The sequence below is a fragment of the Mus musculus genome, chromosome 2 (genome assembly GCF_000001635.26).
Source record: "Mus musculus strain C57BL/6J chromosome 2, GRCm38.p6 C57BL/6J".
In the NCBI taxonomy this organism is placed as follows: Eukaryota; Metazoa; Chordata; class Mammalia; order Rodentia; family Muridae; genus Mus; species Mus musculus.
Window position 1 is genome coordinate 102,201,440 of NC_000068.7, and position 9,716 is coordinate 102,211,155.

General features: G+C 43.8%; 1 pseudogene; it reads right to left on the minus strand.

Annotated features, from left to right (window-relative positions):
• Window positions 1-7,776: 7,776 nt before the first annotated feature.
• On the minus strand, window positions 7,777-8,941 carry Gm13866 (annotated as a pseudogene).
• Between the last annotated feature and the right edge of the window lie 775 nt (window positions 8,942-9,716).

Here is a 9,716-nt window from a genome sequence, read left to right on the forward strand (position 1 = left end):
AATGTCACAGGAGAAGAGAGAAAATGCCCCTCTGTGGTACTGAATTTATACTCATTTATACACACTTGGCTCCGTCTGAGAACAGAGAAGAGGGAGGACTTCTGGCCAGGCTGTGGCATCATTTGGAGAAGGAAAAAAAAAAAAAAAGTAAACCGAGTGAAGATAGAAAATAGAAACAAAATATGGCTCAAAAAAAAAAAAAAAATCCCAAAGAATGGGAACCTTGCCCCGCACTTTGGCTGCACTGAGCTCCGTGGGAGAGGGTGCCAGGAGGACAGCCAGGCTGTTGCACAACCAAACCCTTGCTCAATGCACGCTCCTCACATGGGGCCTCACCATCCCTGAGGTGCAGTCCCAAGGGAGGGGCTGGGTAGGAAGCTGTGGCAAAAGTGACTTTGAGAAGTGCTAGTATTGTGCCTTGCACTGAAAGGCCAGACTGGGTCACTTCCGAGGGCCGGGGTCTCTCTGCCAGGCTCCAGTGGAAGGAAGCAGCAGAGAGGGGATACAGTGAAAACAAAGCACCCTGTTTCTCTCTCTCCTGTGCCATCACTCATGTTCAGATGCACATCCTACAGGCATTCTCCCTGGCTTGCACTTTTGAGGCCGTTTAATTTTTTATAGTTGAGTTTGAGCAACGAGAGCAAGCAGTTTCCTGTTCTTCAACCTCAAGCCCCCACCACTGAGGAATCAACTGCATTTAAATCCTATAAATTAGCCTCCCGAAAGATGCTTAAGCATTTATGAAAACATTCAAATTTTATATTCTGCCCAATAAAATCTTAAATAAAAAAAAAAAGGAATAAAAACTACCCCAAAGTGCCATGTGAAGCTATGTTGGCAGAGAGCAAACAGTTTAGAGCCAGGATGCCCATGGCTTCACAGATGACGAGTCTGGAATCTGGATAGGGGCTGCCATGTATCAGAGATAAAATGAATATTCTTGCCTTTGTAAGCAGAGTCCCTGGAGACTCCCTTAGGCTCAACCCAATGGCCTGGGAAGCAAGCTACAGTATTAACCCATTTATACCCAAGTTGATGCCAACCTACAGCATTAACCCAGTTATAGCCAAGTTTATGTCAACCTACAATATTAACCCACTTATATCCAAGTTGAAGGCAGGGGCAGGGAGCCCTCTGGCTCCATTCCAGTTGCTCTGGAAAGCCACTGTGATACAAATCAGAACTGAACATCAGAGACCGGACTTACTCTCCCAGTTAGGCTATTGATCTGCTTCTGAGCTTGAACAGTGGATAGCTCCACTCCTAGCCTCAGTTTATTTCTGTGAAGAATGAGGATCTAGTCCCATGCAGGTTTTCAGTGAGGGCAAACAATGACACTTGCATTTCTGTAGGTCGATCATTAATATATTCAAATAAACATATTTGGACACACACACACTTGCACACGTGTGTGCAATGCACACACTACAAAATAAGTGTGCTTGTGAAAGAAAATGAAGAACACTAGCATTTATCCCTTTGCCTACAGCTTCCTCACATTTTCCCCAAGAACACCTGGACTCTCTGGCCCTGAGGGAAAGAGGTTATACTCTTCCTCCTACCCACCCCCCCCCAAAAAAAAAAAAAAAAACAAAAAACAAAGAGAAGAGCTGGGGCTGGGTCTCAGTGGTAGAACACTGGGCTGCCATTCACAAGGCCCTGGTTTGGTTCCCATCATCACAAAACAAAATGGAGGAAAAACTTTGGCTGGTTGTTCTGAGGACATAGGCTTCGTACTTTTACATGGGCGTGGCACCTGTGACGTAATTCCAACACTCAAGAGTAGGAGGCAGGAGAATGGCAAGATTGAGGCCAGCCTAGTTCCAAGAACAAATCCTGTCTCTGAACACCACACCAAATAAAGAGACTGAGGAATAATTTTGCCCTCCCAGAGAGTGGCTAAAGCAGACATGGAAGTTCTTGGGTTTGGATGGATTAGGTTGGAGCCAGGACTTTCCACTCATGCTTAGCAGAAACGCTAACACACACACACACACACACACACACACACACACACACACACACACACACACACACACACTAATTGTCTTTTAATCTCTGATTTATTATAGTTTTTTCTGCCTGATTATCATCTTTTCTATTCATCAAAATTAGGTGGTTACCCTAAACATCAACCATGAAGCTGTGTGCTCAGCAAAAATGTGAGATTACAGCATCCAAGGACAAAAACCCAGCTAAGTATTGATCCCCACTTGTCACATGTCACCACCTGCAGAGTTTTACCTTTGATTGGCTTTGCTCTCTGGCAATTTCATCAGGGACAAAGGGGACTGTCATCAGTCCTGGTCCTTCCTGGTGATGTGCACAGCTGGATCTGTCCTCTGAGTGGAGCTTCCCAGAGTAATGTGCCTCCTCTCTTTGTAGGGTCCACTACCCTTGTATGCCTTCAGGCTAAATACCCACAATGTTTGGGGCCAGGCGTATTTGGATAGAATTTTCCAGATATTGGATTATTTTCAATATGCACTGGGATATATTGAGGATGGAACAAACCCGAACATGAAGTCCTTCCGTGTGCCATTAGTCTCACACATAGGCTTGGCTGGTAAACCATCATTTTAGTGCTCCTGTGTTTTGGTTGTGACTTAGCTTAAATTTTCCATTCTGTTTAGTATTTGGAGCATTTTAGATATCAGATTTTTTTTTTCAAATGGTCATGTCCAAACTGTGTCACCTGACACGTGACTAGTGTAACTGAGGATCTAACTTTCCTGTTGCATTTAATTGTGTCTTTCAATGATGTGTGTGTGTGTGTGTGTGTGTGTGTGTGTGTGTGTGTGTGTGTGTGTGGATCTATGCATGTGTGAGTATAGGTGCCCTTGGAACGCAGAAAAGGATTCTGGATCCCCTGGAGCTGAACTCCCAAGTGGTTGTGGGGCGTCTAATATGAGCACTGGGACTCAAACTCAGATCCATGGCAAGAGCATAACGGAACCTTAACCACTAAGCCATCTCTCCAGCCCTTTATTTAACTTTAAAATTTACATTTCAACATATGTGCCACGTGTAGCTAGTTGCTTTCATATTGACAATGACATGTTAGACCCTATGCACTAAGAATTCTAGTGAGGTCAGTACTCATGTTCCAGAAATGCAATATGAAGTATATGTAATGCTCTAGAATTTTAATGTGAATCCCACGTGTAATTTAAGTTTTCCTAGCCTTCCTCACTGAGGTTTTAAAAAAGGGAAGAATTAATTTCAATAATGTTTTTATTATCAATTAGTCAAAGTTTTATTTCAACATGTAATCAATAAAAAATATGAGATAGTTTATGTTTCTTTTTTTCCCTGCCAGCTCTCTCAAGTATGATGGGCACTATATTATAGCAACACATTTCATTTGGGCTAGCTATATTTTAAGCCTTCAATTGCAACAGTTGGCTAGTGGCTAACAATGGGTGATATAACACAGATCAGAGCCAGCCTAGGGCTACCTTCTCTACCTGTTGCCCAGCTTTTAAAGCACTGTAATAAAAAGCACTTGTGTTTAACTAAAGTTTCTAAGTAGAAACCAATAAACACAAAGCCCACTGTGTTCATTTCTATCAGAGTATACATGGTTATGCAAACTATTTTGTGTTTTCTTTCTGAAGGTGTTCCTGGTTCTTTCTCTTTGATTTACATCAATTAACTAATCTCACCAACACATCAATATTTACTGCTCATTATTCAAGAGCTTCTCCATCTTGGAGAAAGGCAGTGTGATTGTGTGTCTTGGAATTCCTGAGCTTAGCACCCAGTAATTTCCATGTCAATAATTTCCATTAGTGTAATGGGACACAATAGAAACTACCTCTGGAATAAGGGTGTGTAATGAAGAAAGCAATCATAGAGAATCGTTTAGCAGCAAAGTAGATAACCAATAAGCCAATGATCTGATCAATGGGTGTTAGATACACTAAGAGCAGAAGATGGTCCTAAAATATCCATTAGCAGAAACACTAACAAATAAATTACCTAATCATAATCAATAGAGCTGGTTGCGGATGACCTCGAAAGATGCATAAGCGATGAAGAAAATTTGCATACCTCCACTGGATTGCCTTTTAGAGTTTACAAACCGTTCCCCCCACCCCCAAAGAGGCCCCCTCACCAGTCCCCTTTGACACCTTTTCTATATCAGTTTGTTGCCTCATTCTTTCCAGGTAATGAGAAACAGAGAAAAGCAGTCCTGTAGGTTTTCTGTCTCTCCTGGGCGCACCTTGCAGAAACATGCTCAATATTTGCTAATGGCTTTGGAAGAGAGAGCTGTGAAGGTGCAGCCTGGGCTTTTCCCAGGCGGAATGCAAGAGGAGATCTGAGAGGGAGGGAGGAGACATGGGTGGGTGGGAGGTGAGGGTACCCGGTGTTAGGATCAGAACGATGCCTTTAAGCTCCAAAGGGAAAGGCTCTTGTTCAGTCTGTCAGCCTGGCTCGGGTGGGGCGGTGCTGGTGGAGCGGGGAAAGTGATTTCTGTGGTCTGCGTTCTGCAGGCTTTCTGATCAGATTCGTTCCTTCCCCCCTTTAGTGCCGTTTATGTCCTTTGATTTCACACACCACATAAGCATTTACACATTACGAAGTTAGCCGACTGGGAGAAGACAGGATAACGATCTTACTATTATGTATTATTTAACTGGTATTAAGCTTTCATTGGCTTCTCTGGAAGGAGCAAGATTTTGCTTTGCTTAGGAAAGCGATCATGAGCTGGCTGCACACGAGCTGTCTTCCATTGTAAAAACCTGGCCCTGTCTTCAAAGGGCTTGGCTGAGGATAGAGACAGAGACATTCTGAACCCCTTTAATGTCCCCTCTTCCTTCCCTTGTCACTCTGTGGCTGGGAAGGAGACAGAGGCATTGACTAAAGCCCAGAGTATGTCAGGTTAACAATACCTAATTGTATTGACATTTGTTTTTACAAAGGCCTGGTTAGCACCCCTCAAAGGGCATTATTTTGAATACCAAGAACAGGAGACCCCTATACTCACTCTAGTTATAAAATCCTGAAATGCAAGCGTTTCAAGAGAAAGTAACTTTTGATGCTGTTTGTTTGTAACAAGGTAATTAACTAAGGATGTTGAGCCAGGGCTACTGTTTAAGGTCCTCTAACCACAGTGCTTGTATTACTGGGTGTTAGCATCAAGCTCCCAAGGAGACCAATGAAAGCCAGCATCCTCATCAATTCTAAACTTGTACCAATGTATGGGAAAAACCCTTTAGGTGTGCACACCGAGAAGTAAGCAACAAATCCACTCTTTGTAAGAAAAAGTTATGAGATAAATATTCATATAAAAGTTGGTGCTCACGGCTGGTATTTTTAAAAAGTAAAATTATAACCCATAAAAATGCAAAATGTACAAGATGTCAAGAGTTTATTCAACTTAACTTAATGAGGGAGCCAGCAATGTTCTGAAGGTTCAAGGTGAATTCAAAGAGCAAATACGTGCACAGGCGAGCAATCAGGAGCACGGACAGCAGCTTCCTCTCACAGAGGCAAAGTCCTTCAGAGGAGAGTCAGGCAGGGGATTCCTAAAGTTCATTTAAATGTGATGGAGACATCTGTCCCCCAGGGTACTGCTCTACAGGATTTCTTCCCTGGTGTATGGCCTCACTTCTGAGACAATGGATCTCATTGTCGTGATTAGGTGACAGAAGAGGGCACAGGTGAAGGGATTTTAGCAGCTGTAATTAAATCTTTGAGACAGGGTAATCAAAAAAGGAGCTTATCTCAAATAGGTCTGAGCTAATCAAGCAAACCCTTAAAGAGAGAGATTTGGAATAGAAAAGCTGCCACTGGCCTCGGAGAAACAGGTTGGTAAAAGTGGAGGGGGAGGGGAAACTGAAGAGATGGCTCAGCAGCTGCTCCTGCAGAGGACCAGAGTGCTTCCAGCATGGCTTCAGGTGACTGTGACTCAAAACCGCCTATCACTCCAGTTCCAGGGAATCCCCTTCTGGATGCCATGGACCCCTACACTCATATATACACATACCCCCACATACACACACACACACACACACACACACACACACACACACACACACACGTGCACATTAGAAAAAGAAGACTGGGGCTGGTGAGATGGCTCAGCGGTTAAGAGCGCCGACTCCTCTTCCAAAGGTCCTGAGTTCAAATCTCAGCAACCACATGGTGGTTCACAACCATTTGCTCTCTTCTGGAGTGTCTGAAGACACCTACAGTGTACTTACATATAATAAATAAATAAATACTTTAAAAAAAAAAAAGATTGAAGAAGGCATAGAGAGGAATACAAGCCAAGACTAGACACTGAGAACAACCCACAGCCAATTGCAGGGACCTCAATCCTACAAGATGCAGTCTATCCTTGGGAGTGAACCTGAACAAGGGACTGTTACTGGTGGTTGAGGTCTAGGCTGGGTGTCTCCAGGTTCTAGGTGCACACCAATGGCAAAGTGGCCATCAAAGCTTCAGTGTAGATCAAGGGGGTGAGGGGAAAGCATTATCATGCAAGACAGGGAACTGTGTGAGTGACCACACTCACGGGTACCAACATTTTGGCAGGTTTCTTCTGACAAGATTCAAGAGGAGACACACTTGTGTTGCTATAGAGTATTGAGTAGGTGGTTCTCTGTTTTGATTGACAGGCTTAGATTATATAAGCCTTTGATCACTGGGAATATGCTGTGATGCACCTTATTTGAATTGTGTGCATGACCAATTATGCATAGGAGAAGGGGTTCCCCCCTAAAAAGTTTTCTCAAGATTTGCCTTGCTGAGCATGTACCCCAAATCAGTCTAGGTGGAGCCAGCCCCCACATTCTATACCTGGTTATGTTCTAAAATATATTTGAATAAAAACTACCCATAAGAGGGGAGTTATTTGATGGTTGTCAAAGGTAGGAGAAACTTATTCCATTGTTTAGAGTGGGGTTACCTGTAGGGCCATGCTAGTATTGGGGGGCCCACAGTTTGCTATTAGTTGCTAAGTGCATTGTTAGAAGAGAGGTGCGTACAATCAGAGTCCTGGGTGCTTACCTACCTCAGAACCCCAGTTCCAGACAAAACAGCAGTGAGGGGCAGCCCCTTTGCTTCAACTAAGAGTAAGAGACGATCCAGTTAATGGGTACCCAGATGCCCTGACCCCAAAAATATAAGGTAATGCATTTACATTCTATCAAGATGCTAAATTTGTAGTAGTTTGCTGGGCAACCATAGAAAATGATAGCACGTGTCTGTCTATCAAAAGTAGGCATTTGCATTGGTATACATCATTCAGCCACAAGTCACAAACCTGTGCAGTAGCTCAGGGACGTGAAAACTGCAGAAACCCCATAGACTCATGTAACCTGGATCCAGATAATATCTCAGCGTTCACTCAGTGTGAGCCACTTATTTGGTCCATTTCAAGGACAGTGCCTATGCTGAAGTGTGTCACAATAATTGTGTTTTATTTATTTATTGTTTTTTAAGTCAACACACTTATTGTATGCAGTGAACAGAGGGGGCCAATCTCATAAAAACGGTGCCTCTATTGTAACACACTCAAGCTACATTAATCCTAGAGGAGAAAAGAGTTGCTTGATACTTTCTGCAGATGCAACATCCATTCACCAGCTCAGAGAAGATCTGTTTTTGTTTTTGTTTTTGTTTTGTTTTGCTTTTTGTTTTTGTTTTGGTTTTTTTTTGTGTGTGTGTGACAGGATTTCTCTGTGTAGCCCTAGCTGTCCTGGAACTCACTCTGTAGACCAGGCTGGCCTCGAACTCAGAAATCCGCCTGCCTCTGCCTCCCAAGTGCTAGGATTAAAGTCGTGAGCCACCACTGCCCGGCACTCAGAGGAAGATCTTGACTTTCCAGTGTGTCCCAGATCTTTAGGTGATTGGCATTTCCATGCTCCATTCAGCAGTGGACATTCACTTAGGATTTCATCAATCCCCAATCCTAAGCTTCCATTTCTCTGTTTCACAGTCAACCTTATAGTAGTTCTATGAAAAAGCAGCATTGGATCTCCAGATCATAAATGGAGGACCCACCACACTTAGAGCATTGGGTTTCTTCAAAGGTGACACTTTTGGGCTGTCTTTTGGCCCTGAATATATCCAGGAGCTCAGGACAAAACGTTTCTAATCTGTATGTTATTATCACACCACTGTCATCATAGCACTTCAGAGGAACTGGGTGTCACTCATGGGTCAGGTGGCTCAGCTTGGCTGTGTGGTGTAGAAGTTGTTCCAGGAGAGGCAGAGAGACATTATTATCATAGAAATCAACTTCTCTGAGCTGAGAACACTCGCTTAGGGCAGGCAGCAGGGCATTGAGCTGAGAGTCCTCTAAACAACATGACTCCATGACTAAGTTGCAGATGATTGAGCTCACAGATATTTAGGCAATAGGTCAGGTAATCCAAGTTTGACTGTGAGAGGTCACAGTTAGTGATGCAAAGCGTCTCCAAGGGCTTCTTTGGGCACCTTCAATTCTTTCTTCACCTCACAGTCAGGACTGTTTTCTACTAGCTGCTTCTGTGTTGTGAACTCTGGTAAGTCTTTACCTTCATGGGATCCAGTCTATAGCCCCCACAAGTCATGTTCTTTATCCCTCCAATTGAGCGCTCTGAGTTTGCATCTACTGGTTCGAACCTTTTGTGCAAGCAGTGTATCTAGTCCCCCAAGCCTTCAAAGTCTCCAGGTTGCATTTCTTTATCAGCATTCCTAAAGAAAGGTATGGGAAGGGCCACACAAGTATCCTGGCCTTCAAGATCTTTGTATGTCCATCAGTGAAGGCCTCCTCAAAAATTACTGGGTACAGCCTATTGGGCAGGTCCTTGAGAGCAGAAACGGCCAAGGCCTCATCCCTCAGTAGACTCTGACTTGCCAACTTCTGGAGGGGGGGGGGTAATAGAATTTCTTTGTGACTTCTTCTAAAGAGTCATCTTGATTTGGACACTGGTGACAGATCACCATATTCAGGGAGAGGAAGGCTGTGACTCCAGGTATGTTTTATTTTTAATAGGGATTTATATAGATGTATATATGTATACCATGTATACATATATAGTGTATATTGTGTGTAACTCTGTGTGTGTGTGTGTGTGTGTGTGTGTGTGTGTTATGCTCAGGTTCCCTCAGAGGCCGAGAGAGGGCATCAGATTCCATGGAACTGGAGTGTAGGCAGTTGTGAGCTGCAAGATGTGGGTCCTAGAAACCCAACTCCAGCTATCTGACAGAGCATCAAGTGCTCTTAACTGCTGAGCCACCACTTCTCCAGCTGCTGCTTTTTTCCTTTTATTTGAAGAAACCTTTAGTTTCTTCCCCTCTGCCAAACTGATGTAGACCACACTTTGTTCTTAGAGCCATGTGAGCAGGAGTGGCTGACTCCAGAATGGAGACCCGAGAAAGTGGCAGGGAGGGAATACGGTCCAAGCTTCCCCAGTTCATCTTCACTGAGGAAACAAGCCAGGGGGCCAGGCTGGGCTGGGAGTCTGGAGTTATCTATAGAGTTTAAGCTAAGGCTATTTCATCCGTTTATCTGTTTGCTCAAACAAATCTATGCATCCCAGGTCTAGACAGAGATACAGTAAAGAGCAGACACTCTGAAGTCTCCAACCTTGTAGAGTTTGTAATCCAAAGAAAGGAGAACTCAGGTTTTGAGAACTCTACTGCTGACTGACCATTGTGTCCAGCTGTGAGAACGCTCTGAAACTGAGCATCGAGGCCTCACCCATGGGACACCTCTGAGA